Source organism: Chamaea fasciata, unplaced genomic scaffold, assembly GCF_029207755.1.
Source record: "Chamaea fasciata isolate MVZ Bird 193981 ecotype frontalis unplaced genomic scaffold, bChaFas1.0.hap1 SCAF_22, whole genome shotgun sequence".
Taxonomy (NCBI): Eukaryota; Metazoa; Chordata; class Aves; order Passeriformes; family Sylviidae; genus Chamaea; species Chamaea fasciata.
In genome coordinates, this window is record NW_027094107.1 from 1,557,006 (window position 1) to 1,582,742 (window position 25,737).

Genomic DNA, 25,737 nt, shown 5'->3' on the forward strand with positions numbered 1-25,737 from the left:
TTATGTCATATTCCAAATTTATTCCCAACCTTGGGAGGCAGGTAAATAAAGAGAGAGATTCTCCTTCTGCAGATGGAAGGGCAGAGGTGGAATCACAAGGTAGACGCAGGTTTTGGAGTCAGCAGTTCACAGTTCTGTGCTCAGATCACTACCTACCTTTACACTGGCAGACACTGGTTCATTCAGCCCTCCAGAAATCTAATCACTTTCAGATTTCCAGTGTCCGAGTTCACAGTAACACTAATTACCATGCAGAAGTCTGGCTATTTCAAGACAATTAAGAGATATGAAGAGAATTGGTGGAAGAGTGAATCAGGGGTCATAGTGTAGTTCAGTATACAGCCAAGCAGTGCTCGATCTGACAAATGAAAACAAAATACAAAGCTTGAGAGGAGCCAAACGAGGTCTTAATAAACAATTAGAGTTTCTGTGTTTCAGGGAGCTGGGTTTTCTTGGCGGCAGTCGTTTCTGAACAAACAAGATTGGGATTTGTGTCTCAGTGAGGCAGCGCTGGGAGCCTGTTTGTCCTGCTGCACCGGGGCCGCTTCCGACACCCTGTGCCAGCTCAGCTTCCTCCATGCACTGGGGGTGTGCAGGAACGTGGTGCGTTCACAAGATGTGCCTCAGCTGAGATCCTTCTGTGCTCCAAAGGCATCTCAGGCAGGGATGGGTGTGTGGGACACTGCTGAGCGCTTTGAGCTAATGAGGAGGTGATGAGTTGTACCTGTGCTTCAGAGTCCGGCGGTGCTGACCTGCGCCCAGCCGTGGCCAGGGGGCTCTGATGAGTTCAGCAGCTAAGAACAAACAAACCAACAAAACCCCAGGGCTGCAGGTGAGATTCACAGGTGCCTGCACAGCAGTTCATTCCTGTCCTGAGTCTGAGTGTGATATAGGGAATAACTGCTTTTATACAAGAGGCCAGCCCTGGGAAACCGCTCCATAACCAACTGCCAGTTCATGCTGACAGAAGGGCTTTGCCACAGCAAGGTATGAACTGGTGGCAAGTGCTAAATGGAAACCTGAGGAGTGGGAAGCAGGCAGGGTTGCCTCTCTCCTCGTTGTGTGTGGTGGTGGGGAGCCCAGACTTTGGGCTATTGTCCCTTCCCATTCCCTGTGGGATCTTTCTCCCTACCCCCTACAGCACAGGCAGGGCTGGGGGTGAGCACCCAGAGGGGCTCTGGAGCAATGGGCCACGGGGGGAGCACGTTCACCCTTCCTGTGCATTTGCTGCCTCAGCCAAATGCTCCTCTCATTCCCTCAGTGGCCTTAAACCAAAGCATCCCCCCTCCTTCTGCACCTCTCCCCTCTGTGTGGCTCCTCCTGTCCCCAGGTGCCAGGGGAAGGATAAAACAGGTACAAAATTAACACTTTTTCCCTTTCCTACCTCTGTCTTGCACCACCCTTCTGCCCTTTGGCCTCAAGGGGACTGTCCCGGCCCCGACTGCAATCACCCCTTTAACTCCGGGCACCTGGTGCCCTGCTGACTTGAAAAGGTTTGCAGCTTTAAGAGAGGGATTGCTGTAATTAGGAGCGAATGTAAAAAACCTGGTGGCAATGAGCTTGATGAGTGCCAAAGCCTGATTGGTTGTGAGGAGAGGTCTGGATGTTGCCTCCTGCTCCTCACCTGTGCTGGAAGGCAGCTCGGCTTTGCTGGAGAGAGGTTGTGGACGTGACCTGAGGTGTGTGAGTACAGCCCTTACTGAGAGCTGGAAGGAGAAGTGGAGTTTGAGGTGGTCTCATGCTGCTGCTGACTTCATTGGATCTGATGCGCTGGGTACAGTTAATGCTGAAATGCCTGGAGTTACGGAGCAGAGCTTGGAGAGCTGGTGAGTCCGTGAGGAGAACCTTAATTTGTGAAAGAGAGAAGACTCTCTGAATCTGGGATAATTTGGGATTTCTAGGGAGGATGTTGCCAGCTGAACTAGGGAGGTTTGGTTCCTGCTGGTATGGCTCAGCCTTCCTAGGAAGACACTCCAATGTGTGTTTAATTAAGAAGAAAATGGGCTGAACAAGTGGAAAATCGCAGTATATCTCAGAGAAAATTCCAGTGGGCAAGAGCTGTTAGTTGGCTTCAGATAGAAAGGCTGGGCCGTTCTAAGTGATCTGCTTTTTGGAGGTGAGGGAGAGGGGTACAAGTGTACACTTCAGGGTGTGAGGAATTAAAGGGCAGCACAGCTGCTAAAAAATTGAAGTTGATGTATTTGCCTCTCTAAATGCAGCATGTTTGCCAGAACTCTGCAGTTGGATTAAACTCAAAGCATATGTTCTCTGAGTTCAGAATTATCCCACACAGGGATGCATCCATCACTCCTGCTCTCTCCTCAGCAGAACAGCTGAAGTTCTGGAAGTGAGCACAGTTGCCCATCTGAAGTCCAGCAATCCTTGCACCACTTCCAGTTCCCTCCTTAAACTTCCCTTTCTCCTTTGTCCACTTCTTTCCCCATACAGGTGCTTGCTAATTTTATTTTTTTTTCTTTCTGATGTCTTGATTTCTAATGTCTCTTCCTTATTTTTTTTGTCCCTCTTTTAGAGATATGGCTCTGTCATTTGTTCAGTGATATTCCAGGTAAATTAAGCTTATGTTCTTGCTTTTGCTTCCTTCACATTTTGGAGAGGCTCCTTAGAAGCACCCCAAAATAAACCGAACTTTCTGTTTTCACATGAACAAAAATCAACTGCAATGGGTTTCTGGCTTTATTGTTATCAATACCTCTTTGGTGTTTCCTGGCTATTTTCAGTCTTGTTTAGATTGTAAATAAATTGAATCAGGGTCTTTTCTTTTTATTACAATTATTGTAAAGTAGGACAATTAAATTTTGTCTTGTCCTTAAGGCTCACAGTGAATCCTAAGCTGCTGATAAAATAATTCAGCAGAGCGAAATTCATCTTTCTGTGTAAGATATTTTCTACAGTCATTGTGAATCCATAAAAATGATGAATATTTTCCAATGAAACATGAAACATACTGATGGCCTCAAGTTGTCTACGTATCTTTGTAACTGGCATGAAATCCAGCGTGGCTGGGAGTCCAAATCCTGTCGTTTTGGCTGTGTGTGTGTTCTGCTGATCACCTGCCTAATGAAATGAATGAGCAAGATGAGCTTTTTGTCATTCTGCAACCACATCTGTTCATGAAACCCCTCTCTGGGAAAGTGGGTTGGAAACATTTAGGAGAGAGTTCTTATTTGCTGCTTTGTAAAAAAGGTAAGAATGTTATTGATAGAATAAAATACTCTGGACTTTCCTCTGGCAAGCCATGGTAGTTGCACTGAGTCAATTAAAGGGAAATTAAAGGGAAAGAGCTCTTTACATTGCAGTGGTTTTGCCATTTCTGTCTGAGTCAATTTTAATATATTAAAATTGAGACTAATTTTTTAATAAGAGTTTAATTCTGCTACTTAGCAGAACTGTAGCTTATGAGTTCTACTGGCCAGAGCTGTAAAAACTAGATTTGCTGCAGTTAAAGGAATATTCTGATGTCAATACAGAGCTTATTGTGCCAATGGCAAACTGCTAGGAACATTGATTATTTTTTTTTTCTCTGTTCTTGCCTTGATTTAATTTTCTCAGACCATTTTGTCTCATCTGCACCTCTTTTCCAAATCTGCTGTACTCAAGCTGTCCCTTGTGCCCAGCAGACCTCTCTGCTCTTCTGGTTTTGGGTGAGGTCCCACTCAGAGGTCCTGACTTGCAGGGTTGCCATTGTTTTAGCTGCCAGCTTCAATTCAGGAGATGAATTCTTTCTGTAGCCATCCTAAAAGAATGGAAGGATGTTACAGCATAACTGGGAGCTGTTTCCATGTTCTGGCCATGAGAGAGTGGCTGCTAGGATAGGTGATGTGTGACTTCAGTTGTATGTGAAAATTGGTATTTGTGACCTTCCTTTTCATGGTCTTCAGCACTTCTGACCCAGGGGAGGCTTCAGATCCAAGGGAGGAGGGAGATGCATAATTAAGAATTAGTCATTACTAAATTTAGATCGATGGAGGAAAATAAAAATAAAAACTGCTATTAAAGGCTTAGCAAGTCCAACACACCATTTAGGATGCTGAGTTCCCTGGGGACTGATTGCCAGGTACAGGCTGTGAGCCCCTGGGGTCTGCCCGCAGGAGGAGCAGAAGAACCAGAAGAGTCATGAGCATGGCCCAGAAAGGTGACGGCAACAGGACTCCACACGGGGCAGAGAAAAAAGCAAACTGGAAATTGTGCATGATTAATCCACTCACTGTTTTCTCATTGTGTTGTGGAGACTTGAGTTTATAATCTGAATTGTGCCAAAGGAATATCTGGTTTGTATTATCAATCTTGTCTCCATATGGAAACAAGTCAGATCAAATGTCAAGATTTCTTATTCTTTTAAGTGCCATTGTGTTTTACCGCATCTTTTGATATCTCCCATAACGATTTTCTTTTTATTCATTGTAAGTGATTAATTCACGAGGCAGTCGGCCTCCCTTGAGTAATGCGGGGCTCTAGATTGCTTATTTTGCCAGAAAGTATTTGTTACTGGATCAGAAAAGCTTGACTGACTACTAAGGAGGGAATTCTTCCTAATAAATATTTCTTCTTGGTAGAGCATGCCTCTACATTGGAAAAAAGAGAATATTTCTGAGAAGCGTTCAGTGTTGTTTTACTTACTGTACAAGTTGGAGTTGTGAGAGGCACTTCGCCATTCCTGCCTTGTGGAGATGTTCTGAAAGATTAAAAAAAAATAAAGAATATGATTTTTGATTGGGAAGAAGATTTTATAATGTACAATATTACAAAAAACCCCCCCTTCATATCTATAATTCACACCTTAATGCAAGTACAATATTAGTGTTAGGCTGATGTACTGGTGCATTTTTCTGGACTCTAATTTCTGAAACCGCCCAGAGAGAGGAAAGGACTTTCTGATTTTTGTCAATATAATTATATAGCTCTCAAAGGATTTGCTCCTATTTTCACCAGTCAGGAGGGAAGTAGTAGACTCAGAGAATGCAACCAATAAATTCCACTTCCTGCCTTCAGATGTCTCAGTCAGAGAGATGAAGGAAGATAAAGGGAAAAAAGCACTCAGACAAAGGGGTGAAAGTCATGTTTGGTCTTTTTTGGAGAAAATGAGAGTGGAGCTGCTCTGACTGGACTGTAATAAGAGTTGCTTCGGAGGGGAGGGGTGGCAGGAGGTGGGACATTCCCTCTGCCAGATTTAGATTTAAACCTGAACACAATGGCCAGGCACCTGTTTGGAGCTGAAAGCTTTTCTAGAGATTGTGGTGCTAATTGTCCCTCGAAGCTGGGGGATTATGTGTAACCCGAGCATCCAGCGCAGCCCTGACAAGCACTGAAGGGGAAAGTTCTTCTGTTTTCTACTCTTAATGCCACAAAATGGGGAATTTGTAAAGTTTGTCTTCAATCTCACTTTGCAGTGATGCCCTCTGCAGAAAGGGGACTACAATCTGCAGGTAAAGCCACTGTAAATAAAAGTACTTTAACTTCAAAAGAATATTTTATCACATACACAGCTGAATCAATCTCCCATTCTCTGTGCAACAGGGCCATGTGTCGGGGTGGTTTTTTTTTCCTCCCCTTCTGCATTTAAAAAATACCTTTCATTGTATAAACACACTTAATCTAAATGGATCCTCTGATGCCCGGAATTGCTGAGCTAACAGAGCAAACAAGAGTTCATTTTATTACTGTTTAGGTCTCCATTCACATCACTGAGCCATCCTGAGATCAGTGTATTTGAACATGAGAATTCATGCAGTCTTTTCTTGTCCCAAGGAAGCAGAATGACTTGGATGGTATCAGCCTTTTCTCAGTCATCTGAGGCCAGGCAGTAAAAAGCATCCCCAGAGGAACTGTAACTGGGTGCAGAAGGAAGAGCTGTGAATCATGAAATTAGGCTTAAAACCTCGTTCTCCTTCACTTATAATCCAAAATAACTCTGGAAGCTTCTTGAAATTTACATTAAAATGTGGTTATGGATGACAGTTCAGCACAAATTCTTAATTTACTATGGCCTAGACTAACTAACAAAAAAGATCTAAGAAGTAATTTATTTTAATGTTTCTTACATAAGCACTGCAGCCTGCTCTTGGAGAACATTAGCTATGAGTAACTTTACAAGCAAATCAAACCACCTGCATTCATTGTCTGCCCTACTTTTTTCTAAAGTTATCAATCTATAGTTAAAAAATTGTTGTGGAAGCACTAAAAAAAAAAAAAGAGCCAAAGAATAGCGTTTCCTCCACAGGTGTGTCTTTAAAAGATACCATGTACCTGTAGAACATATAAATGTTTATGTGAAGTATGACAATTTTGGTGACAAAATTTTGAAGACATTCTAGCATTCTTATTACATCAGAAAATTGTGCTGAATCCTCCTGTCTTCCCCCTTGATAACACTGGATTCTTGTCTCAAATGTGCTTTATTTTCTGTACCAGACAAAGTGCTTCACATTTAGGACTAGTTCAGCTTCTGTAAAAAAAAAAAAAAAAAGCATCTGAATTTCAGCAGTATTTTTCTTCATTTGTTTAATAACAAGAGCTCCAAAACATGAATACAGAACATTCCTTTGCACCAAAGAAATGCCCTTGGGTTGTATAGAGAGCTTTTCATTTATACACCGACCTTGAACATGCTGCAGTTTGTCCCCTTTTGTCAGAAGGGAAATGATCCCAATGTTTACAGCACAAGCTAAAATGGAATTATCTTATTTAGGTTCAAACCCAGCAATGAAGACTCAGTTTCTGCAGTGAGGAGCTGGATGTCAACTTGATAACACTGACAGGAAAAGGAATAACACCTGAGACTAATGAGCACTGGATGAAAACTCCTGTGTACTTCAGCTGTGGCATATCACCAAGGTAAAATGCAAAACCTTCATCAGGACTGCAAAAGGGAAGAGCTTATCTTGGCTATTTCAGTGTAAAGAACCATCATTTCTGCAGGTTAGTGGTTTTTGTTGTTTTTTTACACTATTTGGAGGAGTGGAATGCATTATTTGCACTTGTCACCTTTCAAAAGCTTTCTTGAAAATGCAGAAATATTCTGGTTTGCCTGATTTATCTTATTGTTCACGTTCAGTGTTTCCAGTAGGGTTGCCTACAGCTCACTAAGCAGGCAGACATAATTTCATAAGGAGTCATTTCATTCTTCAGTGGAATAGGGATAAATCTAAAGCAAAAAATGTCATTTCAGGATGGTAATTGCAGCAACTTGCATTATTTTAACTCAGCATGGTTGAAAATATAAATCTGCTGAAAAGAACCAGGAGAAAAGATACATTTACACACAACATTTTTAAGAGGCATAGTCACTTGCTTGTGTTAAAAGCTGCTCATCTATAGGCCTGGAAATACTTAGAGCGTTCAGGTTTTAGAACGATTGACTAATTAAAAAAAAAAAATTAAAAAGAGTGGTGAAAGGAAATCTTCTCGTTGGAGAAATGTGAAAGGAACATTTTTGGCAGGCTGCTTTGGGTGATGTCATTCTCCAGAATGTGCTAAGGTCTGGTATTTTACAGCAAGAACTGATTTCTCAAGGCAGGCCGAGTCTATGGGCACTTAGTGCTGCTCTCAACCTCCGCCAGCCAAGGTCTGTGCATTTTTACACCACCTCATGTAATAAACCATGCCCACTCCTAAACAGGGCACTCAGAGGCTTGATTAAAATAATGTGTAAACACACTTACACGTGCCTTTACGTGCTTGAAATCCTCTGCACGCTTTTCATTGTGTGGGTTTGTCTCTTGGCTGAGGACCTGCTCAGTGCCAGTGTTGGGTGTTCTTTGCCTTCTGGATTCATTCAGTGTTAGAGTGGTTGGATTCAGTGTAAGTTACCCAAGAGGGAGCACAAATCCAGTCACCTTTGGGGGCCTTAAAGCATTGGCCCACTATGGGCCAATGAACGTAGATCACTTAGGTGAAAACACAGTGAATATTTGTATTTGCTGTATTTTATATGATTACTTTTATTCCATCAGTTTGAACCACTGGGCCCAGCAGTGTGGAATAGTACTTTAAAATAAAAATTTTGAAGAAGACACCTGGTGACAGAGAATACTCAGGGCCTGATTCTGCAGAAGTTTTGTGGACTGCTAATGGAATAAGGTGTCTCTTGTCCCAGAGCAGACTGGCCTTGTGGTTATTGGATCTGAAAGGAAAACTGCTGCATACTTTTCCTTCTGAGTTTTACTTCTAGTGACAAATACCTTGGCAACAGTCCGAGTAAAATTTTTGTTACTAGGTATATATTGAAATAATGTTCTATCAATCAAGATCCCAGTGTCTTATGAGAAAGTTTATTCCTTATTTCTGTTTGCTAGTCTGAAAGTGTTGATTTGGTACTTTGTGATTTGGGGAATTTCTACATCCATTAAGGAAAATCTGTTTGATAAAGAAAATCCATCAAAACCACTCAAGCTTTATCAAGTCTTCTTGACATTAAAAAAATGCATCTATTTGCTCTAAGCTTGGTGGGCACCTTTTACTTTAAAACTGTCCTTTTATAATGTTGTGTATTCTTAAGGTAAGTGTATTCAAGCCCAGCATTTTGGAGAATTTATGCCTGTGGATAGATTATAGTAACTCTGGCTGTGGAATCACAAAAGACTAGCACCTGTTATAGGCACACCTGCATGATGGTGGAAAATGCATCAGGACCTCAGCTTTTGTCCCAAGCAAAGGTTTCAGGTGGGTTACCGCAGGGGAAGGGTGTGGCAGCATTTGAAAAATAGAAGGAAGATAGAAATTCAAACAGTTCTCATTCCTCATTTGAGCCCTGGATGAAGAATGTTTAAAGCTGTCTGAGAACCAATGTTTAAAAATGCCTATCCATATAAAAATGATTTGGCAGCAGTGAAAATTCCAGGGTTCATAAAATGCAGTGCAAAATTTTATCTGATTCTGTTTCAAAGGCGTTATCAATACTCTTCATTGGTACCATGAGCCATTCAACATTCAATACACTTGTCAGGTTCTGAAGGTCTAATTTCATTAAAAAAAAGTCACTGCCAGCAGGCTCAGTTTCCACTGTCACTGTAGGACTCCTTGGCTGTCATAACCAAAGCAGAAATTTGGAGCTTTGTGCCTGGTGTTGACCAAATAACGTAAAAGTTTTAATTACAGTTAAAAGTAGGTAATTTTAGCAAGTCTTCATTAACAAAATGCAGAAGCATTTTTGTTATGACTACGCTACGTTTCTAATAAAGAGAAATAATTGATGTATATTTGAAATATAATAGGTATTTGAAATATAATTAGGATCTAATTGCAAAATGTGAATAAGTATGATGGAGATTTCTGTAATTATTCAATTTTTTTATCCTGTGTACGGTCTTGGACATGTCCAGCCATGTTGGATGTGTAAATGTGTCATTGAAACCCCTCTGCCTCTGCAAAAGCTCTCGGGAGCAGCTGCTGCCTGGGCTGGGCTTGCTGGGGTACAGGAGGATTCTCCCCCTTCTTCCTGAGCCAAGATTTTATTAGGCTGGCTTGTAACTCAGAGGGGTGGACGCCTGCTGAGTACACTCTGAGGCTGGGATTTTTGGTTGTTGCTGCACTGAGCTGCGATTTTGGTGTTTTAAAGCTTTAGAAGTTTGACTGTGTTGAGTCATTTGTGAACGAGCAGCAGTCGGGGGGGGATTCAGCACCATTTGCTGGCAGTGCCTCTGGACTGACAAATCCAGCAGACACACCTGCACTCAGGAGTGTCCTACAACAACCTCGTGGATGTGTAGGTGACGCTAAAAATGAGGCACGAGAGACACCTTCATCTAGGGAAAAACTGCTTTATCATTCTGTACAGCCCATGTCCTCCCATTCCATAGTAGGTCTTAATCCTCCAGGATTTGGACTTTCTGGGAGCCTTGTTTTAATTTTACAATGTAAAGAATTACAGGGGCAGAGACCATGTCTTATTTATTACTTTTATGAGTCATTTAGTTCATTTTTGGATGCCTGACAGATAATAATGTGTTTGATTGCATCATGTGGTACACAGGTCTGGAGGAAAACAGACTTTCAACTCTGTAATGAAGTCTTAGGTTTGATTTACTGTTTACTCATTCAACAGCAGATGCAGGCCAGAATTCAGCTCATTTAAATTCTATGGACTGGCTCAGCCAAAGGCAATATAAAACCAAGTATCATCAGTGTGCATCTAATAGTTCACACTGTGTAATGCTGTCTAGATTTTCATCGTTAATGTTCCTGGACTAAACATGGAGCATTGGATAGAAGAAAACTTGGATGGATTTCAGCTGGAAAATATTCCCAGTATCTAAGGGTTCTGTAGAATAACATGTTAATGGTTGTCACTTTGCAGTAGTCCTTATACACTCCATATTTCCCAGTTGTTGAGCCCTACTCTAATTGATCTCTCAATAAAACAAAACAAAACCTTTCCCCCCCTTTTTTTTTTTCTCCCACCCCACTTGTGTGGGCTTTGGAAAGCTGGAGCTGTGGAAACATCAACAAATTAATTCTTAAGAGAATAATTGAGCTGACAGCTAAAGAGATGCTCCCTTTCTCAAGCACTTAAAAAAAATAATACTTTTGCTAAAATTTTGTTCTCCGTTATTGATTTTTCCATGGAGTGAAGCTGAGTCGGGTGCAGAGGGTTCTGCAGGGCTGGGATGCTTTTGGCCAGGCCTGGGGACATGGTGTTCAGGCTGAGCAGCCCGGGGAGGAGCTCTGGATCCCCTTTTCTCCTGAGGGACGTGGCAGTGGTCAGTAGCTGAGGACAGCCCTCCTTCTGGAGCATGTGCCCAGCCAAGGAAATTTGATCAAGTTATGTCCTGGGAACAGAGATCCCAACCTGTCATGGATGGGCAGGGCAGCCTTTCCCCAGGTCCTCCAGACCTGTGTACCGCATGATGCAATCAAACACATTATTATCTGTCAGGCATCCAGAAATGAACTGAATGACTCATAAAAGCAATAAATAAGACATGGTCTCTGCCCCTGTAATTCTTTACATTGTGAAATTAAAACAAGGCTCCCAGAAAGTCCAAATCCTGGAGGATTAAGACCTACTATGGAATGGGAGGACATGGGCTGTACAGAATGATAAAGCAGTTTTTCCCTAGATGAAGGTGTCTCGTCCCTCGTTTCTGGTGTCACCTACACATCCACGAGGTTGTTGAAGGACACTGCCTGTGGTTGAACTCTTGTGTGGGGCAGGAGAATTAACACAGTTTCAGTGCTGGGGCTGCCCCAGCTCACTCAGTTCCAGGGGGTGCCTTGTGATCTGAGCTTCCAGTCTCCCTGTGGCTCCTCAGAGAGAGCTCAGCCATGGCAAAGGGTAACGTTACCTTCTTGGTAATGGAGGGATTTCCAAAGGGGACAGGCCAAAGTGACCATGTCCAAATAATGCAAAAGTGACTTCATTTATTTGATTCAGATTTATAACATCTCAGTTGAATGGCTGGACAGAGTCACACCAGGTCCTTTGGACTTCCAGAGCAAGATCAGGAAAGGGAGACCAAAGGTGCCCTCAGGAGGCCATTGAATTCATTAGTGATTCCTAATCGTTTACTGGAGAAGTTAAATGAAATTGTCTTTAACGAGGGGAATGAAACTTGGAAACTATTTTTGTGCAATTTTGTCTTTTAGCAACTGATCCTTACCCAGCTTATGACACGTGAGAAGATAAGTTCCAAATCTGAGTTGTCAGATTGGCATTAGATACAGGCACTAACTGGAGACTTGTGCCCATCCAAAACCTGAACTGTTTTTTAAAAATGAATTCCTGGAATTTTTTTTAAAAAAGCCTTTGTAGCTATGCAAATGAATTAATGAACTGGCATTCTATTATGGCTAACATCTTTATAGAAATGCCAGACACATTCAGGCATTAAAGGCTTTAATGATGTGGCTCAGATCAGGGGGTGATTTATAGGTGATTTGTTTTTTGGGGGTTGCATTTCTTGATAAATTGCTGTGTTTTGAAGGACACGAGGCCTAATGTCGCCATAACCTGCTCCTGAGAAGATAAAGGGAATATCTGACACTTACTTTGAAATGTGAAATCATAGATGTGGAAGTTCAAGTGTTTTCCATTCTAACTGCAATAACTCAAATTTCCAAATTTCAGCTCAGTTCTTGGGTCAGTAGTAGGTAATAATATTCTGGTTGAGTAATGAGATGGATTGTTCCTGATCCTTTGTATTTGGGTTTATTAGACACAATCCCAAGCTTACAGAAGGAATTCTTCATTCTTTTAAGTGCTACTGCTATTATCCAAAATGTTACATGTATGAGGGAAAACCCTTTATTGGGTAATCTGGGAAGATTCAGATAATTCTCTTGCTCGTTATAGTTCTTTATATTGTATGTCAAAATTCCCTGAAGCCTCCTGGGAAGTCATCCATGCCTCTGTGTCCACACAACCTGCTCCTGACTTTCCCTTTTGAGCTATGTGTGTGTTTGTTGCTGTTAAAGAAGCAAATCCTATGGACCAGAGGTCCTCATGAGCTGCCAGATAATGTCCCCACGTGTAAAGATGTTTGTAAAGGAGCAATGTGAGTTGAAGCACTGTCAGACCAGAGCTAAAATGTCTGTTCTTACCACCAAAATGTTAAATCAAGGGCCAGGTTGCTTCTTTGAGCGTTTTGAACAGGTAGTTTCTAAGAAACAAACCCAGAAAGAGCAAGCAAAATTGTGTTTTCACTGAAGCCTGTGATGGCATTTACAGTGTTTTAAGCAGGGCTGGTATTTGCTTAGTATTTAATGGCTGTATCTTGATTTGTAGTTCTTGCCAGGGCTCGGTCTCATGCACTCTCTGACCACATCTGCTCAAAGCCACAGGACGTGCTGGCAAAGGAGCAGAAATTCTTTCAACAGCTCTTCGAGTAAGGGTCAGCTACTTGTAATTTACCATGGGATGAAAACATTTACATGATGTTCCCACAGCACAGGTGATGCACCCTAAATGTTCATAACCCAGGTTCATTCACCCTGCGCTGATTTGTTTGTGTGTCTCTGTTTTAGTTTCTTGGTGGCTGCTTTATTGTGTGAATACCTGTAATTGCCATGAACACCATGTTTGTATCATGTACAGGAGACAAAGCCTCTTTTAAAGACATTTTAAAATCTCATTAGATTAAATATCATTATGGTGAAACATACCATTCTGTAACTTCCTCTGAATGCTGGGCAAACAGCATTTCTAATTAAACATGTGCTTGCCCTGTGTTCCTTTTGTATTACACAAATGGTTGGAGCAGAAAATGGTCACGAAAGCCAGGAGTGCCTAATAACTGGTGTGATAGAAACGCAAATTGGTAGCTCAGTACCTTTTAAAACAGCTGTAAAGTTTTTACTTGGTAGCAGAAGTCAATTGATTTTTTCCTTTCTTCCTTACTTTGCTTTTGGGCTGTAGTCTGAGGATATTTTTTTTTTCCCCCTGCCACAGCTGCCTGCAAAAGCGCCAGGTTTGGCAGCTCCCACCTGTGTAAGCACGTGAGGTGGAGCGGTGTGAATTAGCCAAAAACTGCTCAGCTCAAACTGTTCTGCACCGAGGTGGCTGAGGAGGGAGCTGCTACCAGGAAGGGTTTCCTGCCATATAAACTAAAATAATTTTTATAAATATGAGTCTCTGGCTTTTGACTTTGGCTGTGTTGTGTATATTCAGGGCTCTTTATGTGAGGTTTTTGTTGTATTGTCTATTTAGGAAATCAGCTCGACTCCCTGGCCTCTGCCCTTGGAGGCTTTGTTGCTTTTTTGTGTGTTGTACCAACATCAGTAGCAACTGGGAACGTGAAACAAAAACCAGAACTTTGGAGAAGGGGATTGACCATTTTTGTCATTGCAAGTTTTATTAAAAAAAAAAAAAAAAATCTCTTGACTTTTGCCTTGCAAACATTTGAGAACCCAAGTGTTCTCATGCCCACTTAGATTGGGCCACTGAGAATCACCTTCCACTGCCCAAGCTGCTCAAACCACAGAGAGCATACTTTGATCTCCATGTTTTCTATGAGCAATGGGAGCAGAGTGAGCCTGTTGCAAATGCACAGCTGAAACATCTTGACTCTGTGGCCGGTTTCAGGTTGTATTAATTATTTATTCCTTGGGGTTTGTTGCTGTGGAAATAGAACTGTCTTTCTGCTCTGCAGTTTTGCTATCCGCCTTGAGCTTTCCCCTTCCTGAGGAAGGAGTTTTTAGAGGCATTGAGCCTACAAGATAGAAAAACCAGTGAAGTCCATCCCCTTAGCAAGGACTGCTCGGTGTATTCACACGCTAAAGGGAGGGACATTTCAGGTTCCTTATTGTTGTGTTTGGAACCAACTCTGGTGATGGATGTACAGACCCAAACCAGGTGTGTGAGGACCCAAAATGCAGTTGGAGTGGTTGCCATGTTAATCCAGAAGCTGACAAATCTTAAATAGAAGCTATTCTCAAAGTGCAGCTCAGACAAAGAAGGTGATTGATGAGTGTTTAAGAAATGTGGTCTCTGGGTAAGTGGATAAATTCATGGAACGAGGAATTTTCAATCTGGATTTGCCTGTGCACATTTTTACATTTGTAGCTGTGTGGATGAGCTCCTTTGTACCAAGTCAAAGTCCTCCTCTGGAGAGGTAAAGAGGAGTTTTTCTTGGTTCTTGCCCCTCTGGAGGACGCGGGGAGGGGTGGAGTTGGAGCAGGTGGTTGCTAGGAGAGGTGGTTGTTACTATATTTGAGCACCACCTTGGCCTCGGAGCGAGAATTGCTCTTGGGGAGAAAGAAGGGCTGCTTTGGCAAAAAGGGAAAAGGCTTTCCTGGGATTAACAGCAATTCCTGCTCCTTCTGTTATCTGGTGTTGGTGCTTTTTGCTGGCAAGTGATGGTTCTGCTTTGGTTAATTCCAGTCAGTCCCATTTCATGCTGTGCTTGGTGAAGCCATGTGGTTTATGGCCCACAGTTGTCAAACAGAATTTTCATTGTCCTTAGGATCCTAAATCTTTTGAGTCCTTATTTCCGTTTAACTCAGTCTAGTGTGTTCCCTTATTGCCATCTCAAAGATACTGTTCCTGTCCAAAGCTGTTCATATTTCTGTAATCCTCCTGTGTTACTGAAGACCTTGTTTTTCACTGCCAGCTTTGCTGGGAGTTGCATGATTCAACTTTTTGAAAGAAAATTTTACCTACAAAAAACCTTTCTCAATAATAAAATGTTTGAGAGGGATGGGGCATAGTTCAGGAGTCCTTCCTTCAGATTCCAACTATTGAATCTGGGATCCAGTGTGAATACCTGATGTTATCTTGGACCTAGGAGTAGATGTGTTTTTGACTTATTGACCTGTGGCTGATTATGTTTGGTTTGTGAGGCTGGAGTTCGTACAGTCGTGGGTAACTATGAATATTTCATGTTAATTAATTGAAGCATGCTTCCAGGTGGGGCCATTAGTCAGTTGAGCTGGGACAGTCACTTGTGGGGGAGCATCTTGTGTCTTTACAGTGGTTTGACTTAGTTGAGTTCAAAAGTTACAAACCCAGTCTAGCAGTCTGCACCGTTATTATGGGACAAAAAGAAGGTATTTACTATGCTAAAGCAAAAGAATCCAAAACAACCAAAAATAACCAAACCACATCTACTTATTGTAAACAAACTCTGTGCAGATTTATATCCCATGCAGTACCACTGCCTTTACCACAGATGCACAGTGTGAATCAGTGATTGCAGTGATTCATTCTGCAGTTCTTTTCTTTCCTTGCTTTATTTTTTTTAGCATAAATGTGACACTTGCAGAAATCAAGGAGAAAAAACCATTTGGCTTTGGCAAGCATAGTGTGGGTAGAGAGTATAAAATTCCAAACACAGCTGTGCCAATGTGCTTCAGTCCTAACTTACAACATTTCCTGCTCTTCCAGAGCTGGGGCTGTCTCAGGGATTGCCAGTCATGACACTTTTTATGGTGGTTCTGTGCTGGGAACCAGTGGGGAACAGAATGAAACCAGCAGACTAATTTTAGTTTATGATCTGAGGTTTTGAATCCAGGTCTGCAGAAGTGAAAGATTAGTGTGTATTAGCTCACTGAACATTTGAGCCCATTCTCCAGCTGGACTGTCTTGACCACCTGCTAACTTGTTGATATGGTGAGAGATTGGGCACTTTGGGTCCAATTCTGACCTCATGTGCCCTGGTGTAACTTACAAGGGTTTGTAAAATCAGTTTCAGTTGTTTGATTTAAACTTTAGCTATGCCTAGACCTCTTTATTATTTTAAATCAAACCATAGCACATTTGCTTTTTGCTTGTATAACCTTTTCCTTCAATTTTCTCAGTTTCCTAAGCCATCCTTTTTCTACTGGTCTTGCTTTTCAAAATACCGCCATAGAAGAGCTTTTTGTTTGTCTGCTGTGATCCTTTCTTCTTTCAGTGATATGGAACGTACCTAAAATGTGTTTGTTGTCTCGGTATTGCCTTTTCTTTACCTTCATAAAGTTCATGGCAATAAATCAGAGAGTGGATAGAGCACCCTGTTTAGTCATTGCTCCAGGAAAGGAGAGCACTGGGTGGATGGGATGGTCTGCAGGTGGATCATGGCATCCTGTTCAGAACCAGCTACTGTAATTCAAATCCTTGGATGCTCTGTATGAGTCCTGAAGGGAATTTGCCTCTTTCCAGTTGGATGTGAGGACTTCTGGGCAAGTTCTTAATTCCTGGGTAAATCACTGACCTGGAATAACTTCATTTCCTAGCTCTGACACAGATTTCCTCTGTGGTTTTGACCATATCATTTAATTGCTTGAAGGCTGGATTTCCTTATCAGTGTGCTGTCTAGAGATAACAGAGCCTCCTTGCATCCCAGCAGCTCTGGAAATAGGTACATGCCAATTTGTTTGGCAGAACACACAAAGATCTTGTTGATTCAGGGCAGCTAAATCTTTGCATGCCATCGACTCTGTTGACTTGTCCAGTGTTTACAGAGGCAATCAGATTTTCAGAAATTAATCACAACTTTTTCTTGACTGGTTAGTGGCACCAAGTAAAGAAACATGTCAGCATAATATTTTCCCTGTAAACTAAAGGCTGTTTATAAATTGCTGGCAGTGAATGAAACTACTTGCTCATTTCTAATTCTTTTTTTTTTAATGTAAAATAACTAATACTTTGCCCGTGTAGAACAGAAGAGTATCTTAATTTTTGTATTTGCAGTGTAGCACTACTATATTAGTACTAGTAGTATTAGTATATATAGTGATATAAATTACTATATATTACTACTGTGTTACGGTGTTTTCTAAGACACGCTCCCACGTAAAGAATTAAAAATCCCCGTTCTTGACCCGACTGAAGTTCAGGTGCCTGTGTTTGGAGAAGAGGGTGAGCAGAGGCTGTACAGGCTCTGAAGAGCTGAATGCTCGGGTGCCATCTAGTGCTGCAGGACCCGGGGATGGCTGCAGCCTCAGCTCCTGTCACACCTCTGCTCCGGGGCAGGCTCGGGGGATGAATGAGCTGACTGGAAATGCACGATGAACCCATTTCCCCCCGAACTTTACATGATCTGAATGAATTGCTGAGAAACTGTGGGCTGGAGCTGCACGAGGGATATGTAATTTATGTATACATATGCATATAGATACACACACACACACAAGACATCACAACAGGTTGAACTTAAAGGATCTGATTCTTTACCTCATAACGTCATTTGAAAATGAAGAGATTGAGAGACATTTACTGATGAGGGAGCAGTGTGAGAAAAAAGAATAAGCTCATCATGCTTGAATTAAAATAAGCACCTAGGAGTTTGGGAGCTAATCCAAACTTAGAGGAATCTCTCGAGGCTTCAGTATTATCTGGATTTCCAAGTTTTGCAACTTCTTTTCACTGTTTTGGTTCTTTCATTCATGAGCTCCATGCAAGAACCCTACTGAACTGAGAAAATAAGGAAAGGAGCAGATTTAGTTTATTTCTTTTAAGCTTAGGGCACATTGCAGGCTGGTGGGAGCTTAGCAGCTCTTTAATTTTATTCACACTCTTGCTGCCTTTTTTTTTTAGGGGGGCACGAATGGCTAAACGTGATTTAAGTGTACAATATAAGAGCTGAATCATGACAGGTGTCAATTTTGATCTGCATCTGGATGTGATATCACCATGATAAGCGATTTCAATGAACATAGAACTTCTTGAAACTTCCTTGACTGTAGGTGATGTTGGAAGTGGGAGCGAATGTACATTTAAAGTAGAATCTTGTAAACAACTTTATAAATAGGGGCACAACCTTTCTTTCTGTACCATGAAGATAACTGTATTCTTTTTGGAAGGAAATTAAAATGGAAGAAAAATCTGTAGGTACCCCTGACACCTCTTCAATGTATTTTTTATCTCTCTTTAACAGAGCTTTTAAAAATAGTAAAAAATCCATAGCTGCTTTCCCCACAGCTATTCAATCAGTGGTCTGTGAAAGCTGGATGGAAAACTCCCCTCTGATCTGCTACTGCATTGCTGTGCATTTGCTTTCTGACCGGGCTGCTCACATGATAAATATTCTCCTCACCCTCAAGGAAGCAATTTCAAATAACAAAGTAAAAGTCTTTCCTTAAGAAGAACTGGTCACCAGCCCAATTACAGAGGAGCCTCCCCTACCTCAGGCTGGTGAGCAGAATGTTTTTCTGGCATGGAAGTTTTCCAGTCATGTGAAATAACCACGATGGGATTTCTAAGGCTCTAATGGCTTTTGAAAAAACTGCACTGTGTGAGCCATTTCAGCTCTGGCTCAGGAGCTGTTTCCCAAGTAGAGCTGTGTGGAAGCAAATGGCAACTGTTGCATTTTGACAGTCTCAAAGCTTCTGCTTTAATCTCTTGTCCTCCTTAGAAATTCCTTATTACAGGATCTCACAATATCTTGCAAGCCCTGGTGAATTAAGCACCATTCTTGGCCGAATCCCACTTTGTGTTGTTAACTTACTGAGTGATTACAAGTGAATCACTTCCCACAAATGCAAAATAGGAATTAGAGTACTTGGATGATAATTTCTTTGGCCCAAATCTGTCTTTTGTTCCATTCTACAGGAGTAGCACAGCAGGGGTGCAATTCTAGACTCGGTCTCAAAGTGCTACCAGAGCCCAGTCACCGCTGAGACTCAGCAGTGCTGCGGGATTCCTTACTTGGATGACATGACGGAGCATCATCAGGATTATTGGGACAGAATGAGATAATGCATATGAAATAGTTCTGCTTTAAACTCCTTCTGCAGAAGAGCTTGCATTAATTGGAGGATGCTTGTGTTCCAAGGTGATGTCAAGTGCCAGACTGGCCATTAAAACCCGCTCAGCTTGTGAGTCTGGGTTTGGATTTTAACCAGCTGCCTTTGGTAGGGGGGTGGAACACTGGGGTTTGGCCTGAGATCCTCTGTAGATAATGAGACGCATTTATAACCTTGCAGTTTTCATTTGAGGAGGGGATTTTTTAATTATTACCCAGAGAGGTTGTAGACTGCCCATCCCAGGAAGTGTTCAGGGCTGGGTTGGATGGGGCCCTGAGTAATGTCATCTGGAGAATGGCGTCCCTGTCCATGGCAGGGGCTTGGAACTAGATGATCTTTAAAGTCCCTTCCAACCCAAACCATTGAGTGATTCTATAATAGAATATTCCACTTTACAGGGAATGGCAGTGCCATCTGATTTTCTGGGAAGTTCATTCAGTGCATTCTGTCACTCAAGGAAGACTCTACTTTTCTTCATCTTTGCCCAAAACCAAGACTCTTGTTTGATTTAAATTTCATTATGAGAAATACTTAACCTCTCTTTCTAAATTCTGTTGCTTTGCTGAAAGATTTTCAAGCACAATGTGGAAATTATGAATTCTGTATTCCACAACTTTCTGTTGAAAGCTGCTCTAGATATTAAAAATTGCTTTTATTTATACATTGAGGGGTTTTTGGAAGAAAGCTTTTTTCCACTTCTGGAAAATTCCATCCTATTTAAGTCTTATCAGGGAATGCTTTTTATTTCACTCCTGTAAGTGATGCATTACCACTCCTGGAGAGAAGGGAAGAGCCCATGGATTTTACAGAGAGGGCATCTAAGTGTGATTAATGTCTTCTAGAGAAGGGTTTTGAGAGCAGCTAAACTTAGATCAGATACTGCATTGCTTCATTTTGATGGATTAATAAAGAGACAAGGGTGTAGAAGGAAATTGTATCTCACACAGTTTTAATACTGAAAAATCCCACAGCACTTTGTCCAGCTGTGGAACACTCATGAAATCTATACAATGATTAAGTACAAGAATCAAAAATACTATTAGAGGTAAAATAGTTACCTAACTTGAAATGTTGCAAGGTTCAGCATTCATAGTCCTATTCCTAAAAAAAGAAAAGAAAAATGCCTGGGGTTTTTGCTCAGCTTCTGCATGTTGCCATTTGAGAGGATGCGGCTGATTCCAGAGCCTTACTGGTGATTCTGGGGATGAAAAGATGGATGGAGCAGGGAATGCTGTAGGGTCAGAAGTAATTACCTGCAGATAGCTTGGGGGATATCTTTAATTTGAATGATAATGTCTTTAACAGCACAGCATTCTTAGGACCAAGCTCAGGCACTGGCTGAGCACTGAGTTGGAGGAGAAAGTGCAGGGCATTGCTTTGACAAAGAGATGGGAACAAGGTGGGAGCTTCCTGGGGGAGGGATCGAAGTCAAACCACCACGTCAGTGATTTAAAGCCAGTGCCAGATTATGGCAAGTAGCACTGGTGTAATAAGATGAAAGTCTGGGGGAGATCCCACACTTCAGACTGCTTAACTCTGGAGAGTACTACAGAAAAGTCTGTCCTTGCAATTGCAACTAAAGCCAGGCAATCACCAGCAGTCAAGTGATGCTGGGCTGTACAAAAAGAATCATTAATGACTTGTCCTGTGCTGAGCTCTTCTGCAGGTTGGCAGGTTCTTCTTTGCGTGTCCTGCGTACACAATTTTCTTATTTTATTGAATTTAAAGTAATGAGTAGACAAGGAGAGAGTCAGAGCTGCTATCCTGAGAGTATTCTCTAAATGCACTTGCCTCTACTGTCCCTGAGGCTGCAGTCGTTTCCAAGCTTGGTGTTGTCTGATTCCTCAGCATGGTGTTTTTTCACCGTTAGTACAGTTTGCTTTGGCTTGCTGATGAGCAGATATCCATGGAAAGCCACGGTGCCCAGCCAGAGACCTATTTTTGTCCTGAATCAATAGAGCCCTGCAAGCACAGCTCCAGGATCAACAGAGATCCATGGAAACTCTTGCAGTGCTCCCAGCAGCGAGGGCTCCGTGTGCACCAGAAATTGCTTTGTCCTTCTAGTCTGTGTTCTGGGTAAAGCACAGACCACTTCAGGGGGAAATGGGGGGGAAATACTAAATCTGTGAGATATTTCTGGAATGAATGGGATGTTCTGGCACCTACAGTCCAATCCCTACTGAACTTTCCCCACTTCACCTCGAGCATAGGTGGGCAATCGTGGCACAGCTGCTCAAATGGCTTTGAGTTTTCAGAGTTGGTAAAGAAGAATCCAGAATAACCCAGGGAGAAAAGCCATCCATCTCCTTTCATAGCTGCAGGAAAAGGATTCTGTGTTAAGATTGCAGCTTCTTTTATTTTAATGCATGGCTGCTTTAAAGGCAAAAGCTAATTCCCGGTGGGGAAGATGAGGCATGAACAAATGAACTGACTGGTCCTGTAAGACACAGAACTGTTGGATGGGCTGGGAGGACAACCTGGACCTTGCAGGGCCTTTGTGTAATGACCAGCAGATAACTGTGCCGCCTGAGGGCAGGTCGGTCCAACCAGTCAGCTGCAGGACTTGAACCCCAAACTATCTTCCAGGCTGCGTCGCGTGACTGGGGATGGAAATGGCACAGGATTATTTACTTATCTATCTATGTTATTTATCTGCCTTGCTGCTGAGACAGGGATTAATTACTCTAGATAAGGTGTGAGACCTTATAGAATAGGACCTCATTTTACCTAGTGATAAGCCTAGGGAAAAATATTACAGTATTATTTTAGGGATATTTTCCCAAACTTTCTCCCAAGAATTCTGAACTCAAGAACTGCTGCAGACTGATTGTGCCTTAAACCCCTCTGAATTTATTTCATTACCTTGTTTGATCTTCCCTTGAACCCCTGTAAACTTCCAGCACAGACAGTCTCTGTGAGCCCCTGCAGGTTCTGTACTGTGTAACTGAGGAGCTGTGTAAAATTCAGATGCGTTCAAATATTTTCAACAGAAGCCTAAATTCCTTTTTAGCAACTTGAGGAAAAAAAGTGGTGTGAGATTCTGGTTTTGACCTGTATCTGTGCTGAGAGAACATTTAAAAGTTAACAATAGCAGTAACCCTGGTGTCTTCCTTGTGAATAAAACACGAGAAGCATCTGTTCCTCCCTCTTATACATGGAACATGGGAAAAGCAGGAGGACAGTTCCTCACCTACTGAAGCTGCACCACTTTGCAGAAAAGCTCACAATTCCCTGTGTTATGTAAAGGTGGAGTTCCTGAGGCTCTGGTTCTGTCTCTGGGCTCTCATGAGACGGACACTTGTCCCACTTTGGAAAGACAGGTGTCTGCCAGGGAAAGCTGGAGCCTCCCTTGGAATGGAGAATGTAAACCCCCTCCCTCTGAATTATTATAATTTTGAAATGAAAGGGCTTTCAGGTAAAGGTCTGGGAATAGGAAGAACAGTTCTTTACTAGGAATAATAAAAATAAACTGTAGTAGTACCAAAAAAGCAAACACTGACAGAGTGAGAATACAACCTGCAGCAGATTCTAAAGCCTTACCATGGAGAGGAGACAATAGCATTTTCTTAACTCTGTTTGGCCTCCTTGCTCTGTGCCATTAGAGAGTTCTCATCAGTGTTCTCAATAATTCTGTTCAACAACGTCTTCATCAAAACTTATTCTTGGCATTTCCTGCAGATTTTGCCAGGACTGACTCAGTATGACTCGTGTTTCATACAGTGCAACTGATGGCATGGTGGAGGTTTTTTTAGAGGGTTTGAAGTTAGTCAGGCAACAGAATATTTTTTTTTTTTTTAATGATGAGACTTCTGATGTTTCTCGGTTGAATATTTTGCCAGGTTCTCTGTTCAGAGTTGCTTGGCTTAACACGTCCAAGTTTGTCTCAATGAGATAATTTTGTCAGGAACTTAATGTTCACTAATTGGGTGCTCGGTCTGGGATTTAGTTTTTGAGCGTGATATCTGCTTTTGATATCAAAATGGAGTTTATAACCTTGAAGTTGCCATAGTGGAGGAAAAATGGGTAGAGAAAAAAACTGAGAATCAGGGACAAGCCAGCAGGCAAAGAATGGGCTGGAGCTGAGGCCGTGTTATCAGATAGATCCTTGGAGAGCAGAGGCAAACTTTGCAATACCTCAGGTTGCCCATGACTGGTGGAAGTTGTCTGAGAACCAGATTTGGAGATGTTTTTTCAGGAGAATTATATTCTTTGGTTAAAAAAAAAAAAAAAAAAAAAAAAAAAAGGAAGAGTTAGCATCTCTTTCCAGTTCCCCAAAATCAGAAGAGTTATTTGGGAATGGCTCCCCAAATGTTATATACAGGTGCTGCTGTAAAATAAAGCATGGACATGAGAGCCTAACCAGGGGCTTTAAATGGAAAAATCAGATTTCAGATAAATTATGTACCTGAGATGGGGATACTCTAAGTAACTTAGGGTGTATTTCCAGAGCCCTTTCCTTCACTGGCCTGTGGGGCTGAATCTGACTTCCTCATTGAAAACCCTCTAAACATGTCATATTCTTTATTAAGGCTGTTCTTATCAGTATTATCTGTATTTATGTGAGAAATTCTATGGGCTGGCAGTTTCTAAGGTTGGTGATAAATGGAGATAGAACTAAAAACACTGCTTGTCAATTATGGTACGTTTTATTTTCACCACTGCTTGTTTTTGTTTCTGCGTGCCTTTGTGGGTTTGTTTAGTTGGGCTTTTTAAATGGTTGTTGGCTGTTTGGTTTGCTTTGTTTAAATTTCAAATTGACTCAAAGTTTTTCTAGTATTTCTGGAAAATACTTGTGTGTTTTCTTGGGAGGAAAGATACAATTTCCTCTAGCTCTGTTTGGTGCTTTGTCTAAAGGGTTTCTGCAACTGCTTGCTCCTCTTCTTGCCTGAACTTTGTAAGTTGCTCGTCTTTATAAGCTTCCTATAGAGTAAGGGAAAATGATACTTAGTTTTAATAAACAAATAAATAATCAAACAGCTTATGCTTTCTTTTTCTTGTGGCTCTGACAACTTTCCCAAACCCCCTGGGAGGGGAAAGCATCTTCTCTTTAGCTGGACAATACAGGGGGAAAGAAATCTGCATGTTTACACGTTGCAGATATCTTTGTATGGAAGTTTTTACGGCATCTAAAGGAGTAGTCTCTTTTTTTGGCTGTTTTGGGTTGGTTGTTTTTTGCTTTTTCCACAGAGTGGAATGCATCAAATTACTTCTCATAACTCCAGAATTATTATTCACCTCAGTTACTGGAGGTTGGTGGGAACATTGTTTTCTGGTGCCCAGCACTCTGGGTTTTCATGGAAAGAGGGCAAATGCTTTCATTTTTCCAATTTTTAAAGCGTTTTTGGACATAGGAACTGGCAGAAATTGTCTCTTCATATGAGTATTTGGTTTGGCATGGAATGCTCTGGCTGGAGTTGCTTTGTATTTAGAAGTATTCCTCCAAAGAGATATAAACATGTGATTTATTAATCACTGGTATTTTATTTTAGGAGATAAATTCCTGCCTCACTTTCTTGTTCAGCATGTGGACAGGGTTTACATATTGTCACTGCTAAAGCTGGAATCAACGTGATTAAATATGGAATTCGCTCAGGATTCTGAAGCTGGGCTGATCCAGATGTTAACAGTAACTGGTATCTTAATAGCTGCAAAAATCTGGAAGTCAATCCTGTTCATATGTAGTCAGATTTTAACTAACTCCTGGAATCCAGTGATGCAGAACAGTGAGAACCAGGGAAAATTCAGTGCCTTGTTCTGTGGTGCTAATTCAGCACAGCTTTTATCTGCTGCCTGGAATTACAGATCTGATCGCTGTCACCCTGCTGGAGGGGAACTGCTGTCTGTGGCTTGACTTTTAAACATGTAGGTTTATTCTCTTTCCTGCTTATTTCTGCTTAATATGCAATGCAAGGGAAAGAGATCCCTCTTTAAGATATGAAGGGCTTGATTTTTTTAAAGCTGTTCTTCTGGGTCAGCCTGTAAAAAAAACCATTTTGTTTCTCTTATTCCATGATGTTCAAATACTGTTTTATCCAAATCCCACATATCCAGCTTGTCTCCAAGTGTTTGGAAAGCGTTTTTCTAGGATGATTCACTGTGTGTAAAATGAAATATGTATATGGGGAAATTCTAGACGTCCCTAGCTTTCTCCTAGAGTTACTGAATCCTGGCCCTGGGAGAAGCTGCTATAGGTCTTGCATATCTTTGGAACAAGATTTGGCTCTAGCTTAACAATGAAAGCTCACATATTATGTTCTTAAAGCAGAAAATGCAGGCACTGGTTGTGTGTAGGCCTGGTACCTTAGTGATAGCAAATATTTGCTGCAAGTTCTACCTCATCCTCCTGTGGTGTGGACAGCCCTGGCAGAGTCTGGAGGAGCAAGAGCTCTGAGGTCAGATGTTGTTCTTCTCCCTGTGTGGGGATCGACAGCTTGGAAAGCAGAAAGGGATTTCTTTGTGGCTCTTCTCAGTTCATCTTCTTTAGGAAACTGAAGCGGTGCTCCAAAGCCTCCTCACTAGTCTGGGAATCACGTGGGAAATCACCAGGTCTTCTGGGAACCA

General features: G+C 41.8%; 2 long non-coding RNA genes across 4 annotated transcripts in view; one reads left to right on the forward strand and one right to left on the reverse strand.

Annotated features, from left to right (window-relative positions):
• Positions 1 to 312: 312 nt before the first annotated feature.
• On the reverse strand, positions 313 to 1,464 carry LOC136300328 (uncharacterized). Its single transcript, XR_010723666.1, has 2 exons — positions 1,385 to 1,464; positions 313 to 794 (listed from the first exon to the last, which is right to left on the reverse strand). It is a non-coding gene; the product is annotated as an uncharacterized lncRNA (long non-coding RNA).
• A 172-nt stretch (positions 1,465 to 1,636) lies between these two features.
• LOC136300334 (uncharacterized) overlaps positions 1,637 to 25,737 on the forward strand; it is a 32,644-nt gene continuing 8,543 nt past the window's right edge. The window contains exons 1-4 of one of the 3 annotated variants that reach the window (XR_010723670.1): positions 1,637 to 1,826; positions 2,531 to 2,566; positions 6,707 to 6,936; positions 18,983 to 19,889. This is a non-coding gene — a long non-coding RNA (uncharacterized lncRNA). Of the gene's footprint in view, positions 1,827 to 2,530; positions 2,567 to 6,706; positions 6,937 to 18,982; positions 19,890 to 25,737 lie in introns of those variants that run through there. The other 2 variants (XR_010723671.1, XR_010723672.1) reach the window with 2 other exon arrangements.